This window comes from Zerene cesonia, chromosome 1, assembly GCF_012273895.1.
Source record: "Zerene cesonia ecotype Mississippi chromosome 1, Zerene_cesonia_1.1, whole genome shotgun sequence".
Taxonomy (NCBI): domain Eukaryota; kingdom Metazoa; phylum Arthropoda; class Insecta; order Lepidoptera; family Pieridae; genus Zerene; species Zerene cesonia.
In genome coordinates this window covers 8,178,479-8,194,507 of record NC_052102.1, presented here as the reverse complement: position 1 = coordinate 8,194,507, position 16,029 = coordinate 8,178,479, and the positions used below count along the sequence as shown (strand labels likewise).

Below are 16,029 nucleotides of genomic sequence, written 5' to 3'. Positions count from 1 at the left end.
TGTTATGTGATGAAGGAAACATCACTCAAGAGGTCCAGGTAGGGATGATACAAGCCGACTCATCAATTGAGATGCACCATAAATCATTTGCGTTGTGATTAATCAAGTGCCAGTAACATTTAACTATCCAAAAGATATTTATGGGATAAGATGTTGATATGAGCGGTACTTTCTACAGAGAGCACGAAATGACGTTTTAAAATATGCCCTTATGAACCACGTTTTACGCAAATGCTAATTATGAAAATGAGTCGATAATTCATAAACCTAATGATTTCATTTCAGTAAAAAATGAAATAGCAGGAAAATTAGACAGTGTCTGGACAGGATAGGAGTCAAAAGGAGGAGGATAAAAAAATAAATGACGGAATATCCACGAAATGAGGATGTGTCACGGGATAAGCCCTAAAAATTTATGGTTTATAAATAGGTTTTATGCAAAAATAAATACTTCCAGTACTAGTACAGTACTAATGCATACGCTTCTATAATCGTAAAAGATATCACACAGCCTCTTCGAAAATAAACGACGCACAAAATTTAGTAGTCCACGCGAGCGAAGGTGCGGGCACAAATGATAGTAATCAATACAACTATAAATAAACTAAATCAAACATAATATTGTAATTTATAAGTTAGGCGACCAACTTCACGTCAAGATGACGTTGCATTTTCGAGCGTCGGCCTCATTTGTAAAATGGGTTGTTTCGTACCTTTTTTATGTCTATAAATATTTTATGATGCATTCCAGACTGCCATTCGATTGTAATCAGATTAATATTCATCGAACGCGATCAGATTATAAAAAATATTATACTGAGTTATTTTAACAACTAACCAACATTCCGGAACTACACATAACCTAATGAAACCGACATTTGGATGCATATATTTAATACTAGCTGTTACCTGTGACGTCACTCGCGTGGTACCTGGGTAAAAAGTACCCAATGTACTAATCAAGACTATGATCTATCTCAGTACCAATTTCATACATATACATTAAGTCGTTTTCGTGTTAAAGAGTAACAAAGATTCATATTCCATCCATACTTACAAACTTTTGCGTTTATAATATTAATATTTATTAAATATCATTTTAAATTTTTAAATATTATATTTAATGCCCTTATTAACTAACTATAACTTAATTGTTATTTCTATATATAATGTTAATAGCAATCAGTATCAATATCAATCGAGACTTGACTTCACATTCCAAAAATTATAACAAGCACCTAGGGTAGGTCCAAAGACTCCAACATTGTTTCAATATATCATGGGATTTAATACCGAAATACGGCACCAATTTGTACGTAAATATCTTTGTAATTCGAAAAACAATGTTTTTTTTTTGTAAATTAACATGTTCAGACTTATTGAGATTCCCTTGATCTGTAGGCTGTGTAGTTTTTGCGCCAATGTACATTCATTTCGAAGATAAATTCTAAAGTGTGGCGTATAAAGTTCATATTCAATTGAAGATATATAGATTCCAATGTGATTCCAGTCGAGTCCATCCACGAATGTCAAAGTTATGACGTGTTAGATTGATTATCGGATGGATGTTAAAATACGTTTTATGACTTTTTATGACGAGCTTTCTGAATAAACGTCTTAGCAGATACGTTCTTGGCCGCGATAGTTATATCTGTAGAAATGAGAAAATATTTTATGCTCATATGAAAATATCATGCCATTAAAATAAGCAAAGTTTATGCGCTATTTTAAGTGTTCCTTTTTTCTAAAGATAGTCGATTATATTTTCTAGATCTGTCAGTCAGCTTGATGTTTAAAAAATTTATCACAAGAATTATATTCAAATTTATAACGTTTTATATACGCATTTCACATAAACAAATTAGTACTGTGATCGTTATTTTAAATTATTAATTTTGATGAATGGTAAAATAGTTTGCATCACATATCTCAGTAACCTATCTCATAAAAATAAAACATATTTGAATATATTAAATTCATTTGTTTATTAACCTACTACCGGCTACGCCCGGTTATCAAGATTCCTGCTTTATTCCAAGGGAGCATTTAATCGAGATAAAAAGTATCTTATCACCCAAGTCAGCTCGTACCCTGCTTGTATACCAAATTTCATCAAAATCCGTTCAGTAGGTACAGACTATATTTTCAGCTATTGTGAACCGATTTTAGATTTTTTTTAACCAACGTTCCCAAAAAGTAAGGAAATAACTCAATTCAATTATTTTTTTTTTTTGGACGGATTTTCATTCGATCCGCTGGATTTATGTATGATAAGAGATTGTTGTCAGTTGGCCACATTTTACAATAAGGAGTGGTACCTCCCCCCAATGGAGTAATTTTTTTGTAGAAAGGAATAATATAAACAGCGTCTTAAAACTTATGCTTTTATTGCATGAAACCAACGTACCTACAGGTACAAATAGAACTTTATTTCTTTAACCTCCCATAAAAAGCACATTTGATAACTTCTCTCGCTATTCGTTAATTTATCGTGCAAATTGTCAGATAGCCGGTGGCATGACATGCCTCAACATATCCGGTAAAAATGGGTTCATTGCACGCGACCACCCATCGGCCCGTGACGCCTAAAAATACTATCGAGTTTACCATATTATAGGATACTATACGCTAATATATAAATATACCTTCGGGCATATCTTCTATGCAAAGTTACAACTGTTGCAATTAGGCAACTGAGATTATTTCATAATGGGCTAGAATGAAAAAGTATAAATAATAAAACTAATAAGGTTACCAGCTTCCCTGGGAGGTACTATCCAGATTCTAAAATGGTAATGAAAACAATTTAACATTAAACTAAAAAAAATCACGGCATTGATAAATAATTAAATCTTTATGTAGTCCTCACAGCACTGTAGAGGATAGTGTTGTGGACGGATGGAAGAAAGAATTGAAAACCCACGGAGTTGTCGGGAAACTTCAGATAGTAGCTAATACAGTCGAAAGAACTTCCTTCGTTTTTGAGACGTCAGTTAAGAATATGCGTATCATTGTAGATGTAAATAAATTGGTGTAGATGAATGCTAACTAAATATGCCAATGAAGCATTTAGTATATAAGTACCTGCTTATACTATAATTGTCAATTAGACTTTATCAACTTTCTTATGCCGACAGTCACATTTGAATTGTGAAAATAAATCATGTATCTCCTTCAGTTTATAATTTCTATAACATCCGATCTTAATTGGTAGTGAACCAAAAATTTTTATTAGTACCTTAACTGTAGCACTAGACAATATATAGTCTGTTTGTTTGTCAAATATAACTGACATCGATTTCGATGTCATTTAAAACAAATACATTAAAATTGAGAGACAAAACCATTTAGCGTTATCAAAAATATATACTTATGACAGATTTCGAGATTTACGCTAGATATTTTTACATTAACTTGGAACCGGAAGCTGCTCCTACAGCGTAGTTCCAGTGCGATTCGTAGCGAGCATAAATCTTGTTATCCAATTGGTAGGCGATAGTATAGTATTATGTTATCTGTGGCGATATTATAATTTTCGTACATGTATCACCTTTAACACCGTTAATAACCATAGTTACCATTCCTCTTGCAGAATAAATTCATTTCAATCTAAGTTTCTATTATTTAATTAAACAGAGAAGTTCTTATTGAGATATAGCGCATAACTCAAGAAATTTAGCAGCAGGGAACAGGGTGACCTACTCATTATATAATATCATATTTGTATGGACGTATTTACAGCCAATCGTGATCGCCCTTTTTTTTAAATGGGGAAAACTTGCATAGATACCCACGGCCTTCGGGGAAAAAGCCGTGGGTTATGTCGGATTCCTACCGACCAAAACCCCACTGTGTTCCGTCGAGCCGCTTCATTGACGGGAGCTTCAACCACGGGAGCCGGTTTTGATTCGTCCGCGACATCGTCATCGCCCTGATAATTCTCCTAACCACAGATAATACTATACTTCCGTAACGAAGTCGTGGTATTACATGGATATTAACAAAACTAATCTGACAATGTAAAATTTACTGAAAGGCCTTTTTAAAATGGAAAGTACTGTAGGGTTAAATAGTTTTTTAAAACTGATGGTCGAAAATATCATAGCTTCAAGTGGATAAACAGCATTACCAACTTAACCATGTCACTTCCGGTTTTACCTATAACGAGCTAACTGTACTTCGTGTTATTTTTATATTTTTGATTTTTTAATCATTACTGAAGTTTTAACTTTGGGACTCGGATATTCAAGTATTTGTATACACGATTTAACAATATTTTATTGTATGATAAAAGTACTCTATGTATTTCGAACCAATTAATTAATTTTATAGCACATGTAGTGCTCATTTTTGTATCGTATTTGGTATGTAGGGAGTATATAGTTCAAAACAATGTACAGATATGTTATTTCTTACAAAATTGTTAAGTTGAAATATTGTATTAAATTGTAATAAACCTGTATATCTGTTGATATTGGCGAAAAATATAGAATAATTTACCACAGTTACTCTGCAGTTTAATTGAACATTGAATAGTTTTTTTTTTATTATTTCATACAGACCACGTCACCTGTCAAATCTTCAACATATCATATTTAGTAAATTACATTTTTAATCTGTCTTAAAGTTCTAATGAGAACGAGTGAAGCGCCGCGAAAGAGTTCTAATGACACTATCCACGACCACGTGCATCCCAATTTACCCTTTACAAAGATTAAACACATTAAGCCCCTCATTAGTATCGGTAGCGTGCGATTTAATACAATTTCTTTCACGAAATCATTTCTGGTTAAGGCGCCATTTGGCTAAAAAGGGTGGTTAGATAACACGCGCAATTTTCGTTTAAATAACTCATAACACGATTTCTACCTAATTGCACGAGCTTCGTGCGATTGGATATTGTTCGTTATGGTAATTGGGTCGTTTCTTGCTCGTGAGAGATTCGAGTTTTGGAATTAAAGCTAAAAAAGTGTGTAACGGTTTGAGAAACTCCTCCTTTTAAGAGAACATCACTGACAAATGAATTTTGTCACAAAAAGTAATTATTTATTTTTCTGTTTAATTGTTATATCCTTCATTATATAATATCAATGCTCATTATTACCGGATTCCACGCATACGAAATCATATATTAAAAATAATAGATATCTAGAACTTTCTTTCAGTATTATCTAGTTCTATTAAAAGATATTTATATAAAAACTAGCTGCACGCCCCGGCTCCGCCCGGGTTGTCATTTACCGTAATTAAAATTATTTAAAGAAAAAATATTCTCTCAAGTTGGATCGAACTGCACATGGTGTGCGAATTTTATTATAATCGGATAAGTGGTTTAGGAGTCCATTGAGGACAAACATTGTGACACGAGATTTATATATATTAAGATATTCAACAACCTTAAGAATTTAATTTAGTTATTGTCGAAATTGTACTTGGTTATAAAACGTTGGTATGTAGTAGGTAGCTACATAGTTTATATGTTACCTAGTTTCCCATGCATCATATAATGCGACAAGAATTGTAAACATAAACGTGTCGCATTTTGATTAATAGTTGGTCCTGTATTATATTTATTCGGCCCACGGCTCTCGAAGAAGAGGCCGTGGGTAATGTCGGATGCCAACCGACTAAAACCTTACTGTGTTCCGTCGAGTCGCAGTATATATAAGTCCCAGCATAAGTCCCAGTCGCATGAAGGGGCCACGGGTTCTTACAAACTCTCCACCTGCGACTTCACGCGTGTTCAGATTCTGCTCCCCAAAAATTTCCATATTTTTCACCATTGCGCCCTTTTTAAGATAAGAAGCAATATGACTCCATCTCTAATTTCTTATAAATCTAGCCTAAATTTAACCAGATCCGTTTAACTTTATGGGTCAAATAAACCGATAGGCAGATCTATTTTCATATCTATCATTTGTATTTCATAAAATTAGAGATGTTCCTTTATTTAGTTATGTAGCTCTAAAAAATCGAAGCTAAGCTATCTTATCATTATTCGCGTTATAGAAACAATATCGCTAGACAGTGTGTCTACACGATGCGCATGCATGAATGGACGGTATCCCGCGGCTCGTGAGTTATGCGCGGCCCCCGGGGTGCGCCGCTGCTTTCACACCTCCGCCCGCGTGTGGTCTCTGCTTTACGAGACGGGCTCGGCTGCTGCGCGCACGCAGGACGGTTTATGCGAGAGTGGAACGAAAGTTTGTAAAAATATGTTCATAAATTAATTTGGAATCAACTTTACAATATATGTTCGATTTTAAAAGCAGTTTAGGTAAAAAAGATGTAAACAAAATGTTTATGGAAAACACTACTCTTACAGGTTTCCTAGTTTAAGACTTATTGGTATCTCATATATAAGCTATTGTGAAATGAGTGGCCTGGTGACCTTAGCTATAAGTTATGCAATTTCCTATTTTAGGCACCAGTCCCACACATATTTTTTTGCAGAATTAATATTAATTCATGTAAAACTGTTTCCATTAGTTTCCGAAATTAAACAAACGCAAGAATTTAAACAAACTCAAGAAATAATCCACTTAATATTAAAATATAAGCGCTTTCAGTTACGATGACACGATTAATAAATAAATACCAAATATTAAGAATTTCCATACCAATTCTATATATAAACCAACAAAGTGCGAGCTTATATTTAAATCAGTAAAACCAAACTGTTGCACAACTTTGTGATTCTATTAATTTCTAAATATTAACACATCTCTGCATACCGCCATCGAAACCGCACCTAAATCTTGCTGCGTAGTACTAGACGTCCAACGCGCCAGATATTATAATATTAGTCGCATTAGTGTGTATACTTCACTTGGAAATTATTTTATTCCTCAGACTTATTACGACCTGCCGGCTCCCCGAGATACGATAGCCGCCGTGCTTTTTATTGGACAGGAAGGAAATTCTTACATTCAATATACTAGTGTTATTTATACAAATGTCCAGGAATATCGATCCGGTAAATGCGACGCATTTTATAGTAGCCACAAGACATTGGAGATATAATGTTTCAGAGTGTTATGTGACGTCTTAAATGTGACAGCCGTTGGATTCATGGGATGAGTTAAGAGTATAACTGAAATCTGAGATAGTACTTCATTGGTGTTGCACACAATCTAATCTAAATTTAGCATAAATTTTTTCCCATCTTTATTTTTTTTTTTTTGCAATTTGCAGATGTAGGACACGATTCGCTTTTGCTTACGATACATACGTCCTTGATCACATTTTTTATAGATTATTTAGACTGTTAGAATGTATTGAGGTTTCTAGTTTCTTTTTTGTTTGTGTTTAATTGTTTTAATTCTGAGGGCTTAATTGAAGGCACTTAATACACACACACACAAAAACACATCGACACCTAGAGAATACATTACATTCAATATTGTTTCCTTAATAACATACTTTCTTTTATATTTCATATGTTTATTTTCTAATTATTGTATATTTAACTCTGAACGTTACGTGCATATGCATCTTAACCGCTTGTGGCTCGGCGGTTGCTTTAAGCTGCCTTATTTATCGCCGTCCCACTGCCCGCTAGAGATTTATGCGGCCGCAGGAAATCACTGCGATTCTTTTATTTTAAATTTCGAATGTTTATTTGGTGGTCGCTCCATTTTGAATGAATTCAAATAGTTGTGTCATATGCACTCTTTGAGTGAGGAGTAAATATAGAAATATATATTTTTATTTTGTAAAATTATTTTTAGGTTCGTGTTTAACTACTTTTACTAGTATAGTATTATGTTATCTGTGATTTAACTGTCTCACCGCCTAAACCCCGACAAAACTAAAATCTACGCAAGCTACTACGCATGTGGAAAAATGTCACTAAATCAGCAATCAACACAGCAGAATATATACAATATTAAGTACACTTAATTTAATAATAAACAATGATTTTATAAACATTTCATCACGCTTCAAGAAAACCATTATGGAGAGGAATTCGGCAAGAATTGACAATGGTTTTGTATATGCAAATGTTGAATAAAAACAAAACTAATGATATTTCGCATCCCATTCTTGATATCGTTAGTAATGAATGCGGTAGGACTGCGGGGGCGTCGAGTGCAAGAGATTTATTGAATGGCTACTTGTATTTACTTATTTAGCATATACAGATAATATATTTTATTTTGAATATTCGAGCCCATGCCCTTGTACGTATTCTCTTTATGATTTAAGATTTAATTCCAATTCCACAGCTGATTGAAAATATGCAGTTAAGTGCTGACGATTATTGAATAATTTGTGGTAGATTTGAATTTATTTTATATTAATATTATATACTCTTTCACTCAAAAACTACTCAACCGATTGCAATGAAATTTGGCACGTAGATAGATGGACAACTGGAATAACACATAGATATCCGATATTCCTACGTTATACAGACTAACGCGGGTGAAACCGAGGGCGCAGCTGGTCTATATATATAAAAGACAGTGGTGTTAGTTACACTATTTATAACTCAGAACGGATTAACCGATTTGGCTGAAATTTGTGCAGAGAATGCTTAGAACCAGGAGACGGACATAGGAAAGTTTTTAACTCGGATATCCCACGGGCACGGGAACATGCGAGGTGAACCCCGTTTCTATCTTTCCTGCAACTACGCAAGCAAAGCCGCGGGCGGAAAGCTAACATAATATAAGAATATAGAAGTATATAATTTTAATTCTTACACATTGTAGGTATAGAAATCCGGAAAGCTAGCATAATATAAGAATATAGAAGTATATAATTTTAATTCTTTCACATTGTAGGTATAGGAATCCGATACGATGTGCGAAAATTAGTAATTTCGCTCCAAAGTAAAGTAATAAAAAATCGGAAGCAGGAATTATGCAGAGAAGTAATTTCATAAGTAGTTTAGATTATTAATCATCTAACCTAGGCCTCGATCCATCGTAAGAAGAAAGAGATTTAAGAATATCAAGACTCAATAATCAAAGCCTCACTGCCTTACCTGTATTAAAGAATACTCATTAATTTTATATGTCTTTGCAGCACTGGTTAATTGTAAAATATGAGAAATTCAAATATTATAGAAAAAGATTCCCTTGGACTATTAAATTCTGTAAATATCTCACTCCACAGGCCCAGATATAATATTATAGTAAAGAGAAGATAGTGGGAAATATTACGAGCATATACAATCGGCGACAGGCGACAGCCAGAGAAATGACAGTGAAAAACGCGAACAACCCAAGCCCAGCAAGATTAAACCCCGTTCGTAGATTTCATTTGCAGATTTCATTCTCTTAGATTAAGTTGCTAGTACCGCTCTTGGCTCATTGTTCAGTTTTCATGAGAACCTTATTGCAATGCATACTAGTAGGGGACGGTACTGTATCATACCTACGGGCAGTGTGAATAAAAGCAGGCCCTCTAGAGTGCAGCTAGGATATTTTTTTAATCTGCGCTTAAGGGTTAGCGCACACAGCACAATCGTGGATGAAAGTTGTTATAAAAATGTGTAGATACAGTTTTACACGTCATAGACAGTACAAATATAAGGTAAAGATTGTTTAATTACTTATTTGCGTAATACTACTTTTGCATTTTTATCGTTTTAACGTTTCTCATTTCATTTAAACGTAGCTCACAAAGATAATCGCATAAGGACTGTTACGGACTAAATAAATAAATACAAAAAACATATTTTTAGGGACACTTCATGGTAATACTCTTTAAATGTGTGTAATTTTATTTTATTTTATTGTTATTATATAATGTTAATGATGCTATAGCTTCTACTCAAACACGTGTTTAATTAATATTATTATTTAATAGCCATCTAACGATTTTTAATTGTCATCGTCCTAACTTCTACCTCCTCATACCACCCGCGGCCAAAACTAATAAAATCTTAATTTCGTAGTAGAGCTAAAGTATCAATGTAATAGACGTACGCGTTCAATATGCAGGCAGTTCCACTGTTTACAAGTGCAAGATTAATTGGGGTGGTATCCTATAATATCTCGCTAATAAGCACCAATATGTTAACGTAGCTGATAACAAGTTCCCCGTAAGCGCGGTAGGCTGGAGTATCGTGTTAAGACATTAAGCTGCTGTATGTAGATCCAATCTCGTTAAACAAATAGCGTCGCGCTCTGTAGGCGATTGAGTTATTACATCTTCCTGTTGGGCTACTTGTTTTTGTAGAATGCGTGTTTTATTAATTACGCGTCATAAATAATAAATATTTTATGTAATGCGATACGCAGGTACGATGCGGGCGATAGGACGCGACTCCATTGTGTCATTAGTCAACTTTTTATCGATGTATTGTTTTTTCTCGTTGTCCGTTTAACTTTTATTGTATGATTTTCGTCTCTTTGATTTTGTAATATTTTTAGAAAATCGTTTGCAAATTAAGAAAAATAGAATAAATAATGCGAAATATGTGTTACCTATAGCTACTTCAATCGATTATTCTTAGTGAAAAATAAAACAAATTAAAACCAGGATTACAAAGGTGACTTTTAACTTGGTTTTCATTATTTTTCCATAATATTTTTATATTAATCTAATGCTACGAGTTTTCAAATCCTTCTCAGTTTATTCAGTTATCGTGAAATACAGTTATTAAACAAACATTAAATAGATCTAAAACCGTTATCTTGAGGCAAAGAAAATCTAGCATTTATATTTTAACACTAACGACGCTTCATTACAAGTCATGACTGTGCAGGCGAGGGTCTCGTTATTTTCATCGAGACAAACTTTGTTTCGCAAGTATACTTAGATCTAAAAGAAAAATGGAACATTACAACAATATTACAGAATGTGAATTAAATATCTCATTTATTGCTCTCTTAGATACCTATATTTTTTGAATCAGCACTTTCTTATATAATTGTATATTCACTAAGGACACATAAATTTATCGGATATTGAAGTAAATATTTAGAATATGTTTATAGTTTACTGTTATAATAATTATTTGGGTAAACTCATAGTTATATATATTTGAGAAACAAGGCTTTTCGTTTTATGACTGTTTAACTGAAAGCGGAATGAGTAGCTTGTGTTATTTAAACTTATAATATGTCAAATTGAGTTAAACATTACCCGAATATGCCAGTAATGTAAGCTGCAGGCAACCCACACGTAAAATAAAATAATAATATGTATTGTATAAGTGAAACGCCAAGATTGTCATTACCCGCCATTACCGTCGCTAATACGCCACTGTAACATGACGAAATTATTTCACAAATTCCATACGTATTTTAAAACACACGTGCCTTACGTAACTGCGTGAAAGTATGTAATAATTTTACATATACATCTTGTGGTACAGATACATCTTATTTGACGTACTTAGTTATTCGTAGGCGCAAATGATGCGATATCTAGATTTTTATTTTCCATTAGTTTTCCCTTTTTTAGTAAATAACTCTATAACAGATCATAGCTACTTCTTTAATTTAATTACTAATCTACGTGTAATCCAGCTATTTTAAAAATTATCTTTCCATAATTGTTACGCTTAAACATTTAATATATAGGCCCATATCCTATTCCTTCCCCTTCCCAGTCCTTTCCTTTATTACCTTCGCCAATCCTTTCTTAATCCCTTCCCAATTTAAAGTCGGCAATCCATTTGTAGAGGCGAAAGGTCTGCAATGGACCTAACACCTCTCCAAATGTTCATGGGCGGTGGTAGCGCTAACCATCAGGCGTCCCACCAGCTCCATTGCCGTGACATAAAAAAAAACGATCAAATTATTTGCAGGTACCTATATATGATTTATTAATCTATTAATTGTCTATGAGCTGATTGTAGAGTTCTTAATTGTAGTAGTCGTGAAAGATTCGTATTTATCATCAACATTTATTAAAACTAAAAAAAAAAAATCGCATTATAAACATACAATAAACCTGATATTTCGAGAGCCGCAAAAAGTGATATTTTGACGCTCTTAATACTGAAATAGTGATGGTTAATATTGATTAGGCACGTCACATTAAGACGAGACTCGGGTCTGAATCGCGACGTCCGAACACATGTCGATTTCAATCAGTCGATTAATGAACCAACCTCACCACGGGTCCCTTGCCGAACTCCTTTGATTATTTAAATGGATTCCGTTCTTAGTTTGTTACTTGCGTTTTGGATATAGGTCATGGATTGATCATTAGTCACATTAGTTTAAAACATTGTTTTTTTGTTTCTGGTCACGAATAAATGAGACTGTAAAGAGTTTATGCGATGGTTCGCTTACCAACAGCTGAACTACCCGCTCGGCTCATACAGTTATAGATTTGTATCGAAAATAATAAGATATTTTTTATTGTTTCAGATATCTGTCAAATCGGGTGTGCGACTTCGGCGATAATTAAGGACGGACAAGAATTAGAAATGAAGTAGTAAACTGCATAAAATGTTCAATCAAAAAATTATGTATTACGTTTTAATAATATTTCCATTGTTAATATGTATCATATAATGAATACAATTATTATGAGTTAGACAGATGTAAAACAGCTGCAATAGTGAAATGTATAGAGTAGATAAGGAATACATTTAAAATGTAAATCTATAAAATAAAATATTTTCGATAAAACTATTTTTTTTATTATGAAACATACCCTAGTATATCAAATACAAACAATGTGTTTTTCTTCGAATTTTTTATTTCTGGCATCTTAAATGGCCTTTTCAATTTCTTCGAAATGAAATCGAGTAACTCAGTACTATATAGATTTTGACAAATCAAAAAGTTTATAAAACCTGGAATATAGCGGATTTCATGAAAACTAAACCACATTCACAGATTTTCACTCCCGGTATAGCCTCAAATATATAATAACTATGTAATATAATGCATAACATTTGCTACAGTCTCAAAAAGTCTCGATCCAATCCTCAAAATACGACTTCCCAAAAAGGGTATATTTATTGTCCAAAACGTCAAACCGTTATCACGAGAATGCTGATTCGTTTCAGTCTCGCTTTGTCTCTGCTAATGTGCGCACGTCGTCACCCTCAGCGTCACATTAAGAATAGATAAAAATTATCCTGGTCACGCCTGTCTCTGCTATTCGTCGAATTAATATTGAATTAATGATAGCTTGTTTCTATCGATTAACAGTTTTCCGAAGTCAATTTTAACTCTAGTTGAGGTCTTATTGGTTCTTATCTCTGGAACATAAAAAAAAAATAAAATAATTGTAAGATAATAACGTATAACATCATTTTTATTAACAACTTTACGAATCATAAGACTTTTTTATTTTATTTTTGATAACATTTATCCATTTTAAGATGATTCAATTGGGTCTTTATTAAAACCACGCATTTTCATAGCAGATTGCAAATTAGTAAGAAATTAAACTAAGATAATTGTAATACCACATATGTCGCACTCTTTAACAAAAGATCATATTAAGAGGGCGTAAAAAGGAAACATGACTAATTACTACTAACTACCGCTACTAAACTATATTTTAATTCGACGTATTACAAAATTGTGTATCCGAACAAATAAATAAATTCCATTACATTGCTGCATATTAATCGAACACAACTTGTAGTCCTGTTGTGTAGCAGCAGTGGATATTAAGATACGTTTTGGTCGTGACTTCGCCTTTTGTATGAAAATGCCTTGCGTGAGTTGTAAGAGAACCGATGTTGGTAGTCGACATATGGGCATGACCGCTGTCAGGTGGTTTGGAGGGCACCTGTCAATATTTTGAAATAAATGAAGAACTGACATCTAGACACCCAACGGAGCTCCTTGGGGTCAAATCAACTTGAACTGTAATCTTTATATGTATCTCATAATCAGGCGCTGTTCGGAGCTATTCACCATTTTCTGAAAAACATCGTATGTCTTAATCACTGTAACGAAGGGAAAAATGTTTGCCTGTATAATCATTAACGCATTTGACTACAGCACAATTGTTACATAATTGTGCTATAGTCTACAATGTATTTTTAGGATGCATAAATATGTAATTGAAATTGTTTTCTAAATTAAAAAACAATCTGATTAAAAAAGAAACAGCTGAATATTTTGAATTTAAACATACCTATTTCTGAAGTATAACACATTTGTTTAAAAGGGCACCGTTATACCTTTCTGACAGCTTTAATTTCCCAAGATTTCATTTTGAAATCTGTGTAATATGAGATTCTGTTAAAACTTGTAAAATCAAAGTAATATTTTCAAACTTCAGACGTGTCCGAGATAAGTGCGTCCTCTCACAGCATTCAATTGTCGCGAACGAATTCATTTCACAAACTCATCTTGTGAGCTCTGGCTGGACCATAGATTGCAATTCGAAAACTTATGGAAGTGACCTGATTTTTACCTTTCTTTAAAAAAAAACTTTTGAAAACTTACTTCCATTCAGTACTAATTCCATCTGATAAATATGCGATTTTTTCCTTTTTTGTGCCGTTTTGCAAAAAGAGATCTTTGCTAATGAAAATACTTTATAAGGTACCATAATGCAAAGAGATTTTAAATCATCCAAAACAAACCTTCGATACGACATTATGCCACGCATTTACTGAATTAAAACTGCAAAACCCATTGCAAACCAAAGCATGTCCGTTCTAGAATCATCTATTCCAGTGTCAACGACGGCGGCGACGCGTGCCCGGAAGCGTCACGGCCGCGTGAAGACCGGAAATGGACAGGATGACCGGATCCTATCTCCGCTTGCCTACCTGCCGCCATGTTGTGACGTCACTCACTGTGAGATCGCTGATAGATTTTGGAGCTGTTGTGCTGGGAACAAGTTATTGTGTCGCTTTTGGTGACTGAAAAAGGGTGAAACTGCTCGACAGCATACCTATTCTACTGGCGTAATTTACGTATTTTTTCATATCCCATATTTTGTACAAACAAGTGAACAAAAGTCCCTTGACATGCGTATACCAATATCTCGTGCATGAAATTGCATCAAAATATTTATTTGTAGGTACATCATAATGCGTTAGAAGAAAGCACTCAGTGCTTCGCATTGAATGAATGCGAACGTAAGAAGCTTATATTTTCCAGGTAGAATTCCAAGAAGCGGAGATTTTTAAAATCCCCTAAGCTAGGCTCCATTCCGAGACGGTTTGGAGGCAGCATCTACCAGTTATCATTGCGAGAGTATATAATTGTTGGCAATTTTATGTCTCCATTCAACCCATGAATAGCAACCATTAGTCAGAGCACTCACTGCGCCCTCCTCAGCTAATAAGTGCATTTCGCTTTACAGGACTCCTTAGTGCCATTTACCTACGTAGTTTTTAAAATGCCCAGAGAAACCATTCCGCATAAGCTAAATTGTAATACGGATTGTTTAATTGACGCCATTAAGCTATTTTGTTGCTTGAGTAATTAATAAATGAGGCAGTATGGCGCGTTAGTAGGACTGTTAACATTGACCAATTATGTTTAATTTACAATTAAGGTATTAATGCTTTTTAATGTCTAATTTTTTATACATTTCTGATACTTTTTTTCAATATTAAAATGGTGTTAACGAAGCATTTTTTCGTAAATTTTTTTTTGCAAGTACCCTTTTTTAAATATCGTCCAACAGATCGAAAAGGCTCTTGAGCGAAAAAAATAGTACACAACGCCTCATATGATGAAGATCTGGGGTTTACTGTAAGGTTTTAAACCAATATCTACTAATTCCAATGTGAGAATGTGATGGCGCTAGACGATATATGCGTCATGAAAATAAAGCGACTTATTTTTCTTATAAACTATCCTACATATACATATAAGAAAATGAAAAATATTTTAGATTAGGGGATTGAACTCCTAACCACCCCTGGCAACGCCTATGTATACAGGTAATGCAGAAGAGTCGTCACTTAGGTGAACCGAGAAATAGTTCTATAGAAAAAAATTGTGTTTAGCAATACAAGAAGAAATTGGCCTTTTAAGGAAATATGACGAAAAATAAAAAATACACGTATTTAAAAAGGTGTGTCCTTGGTAGTTGATACGTGATAGCGATCGTGCGCCCCCGCCCAGTTGCGGCTTT

General features: G+C 33.8%; 1 long non-coding RNA gene across 1 annotated transcript in view; it reads left to right on the top strand.

The window, feature by feature from the left end:
- The window catches only part of LOC119839696, a 210,987-nt gene extending 198,408 nt beyond the window's left edge, over positions 1 to 12,579 (top strand). Inside the window, exon 4 of the long non-coding RNA XR_005288271.1 lies at positions 12,336 to 12,579. This is a non-coding gene — a long non-coding RNA (uncharacterized LOC119839696). The remainder of the gene's footprint in view (positions 1 to 12,335) is intronic.
- Positions 12,580 to 16,029: the final 3,450 nt, after the last annotated feature.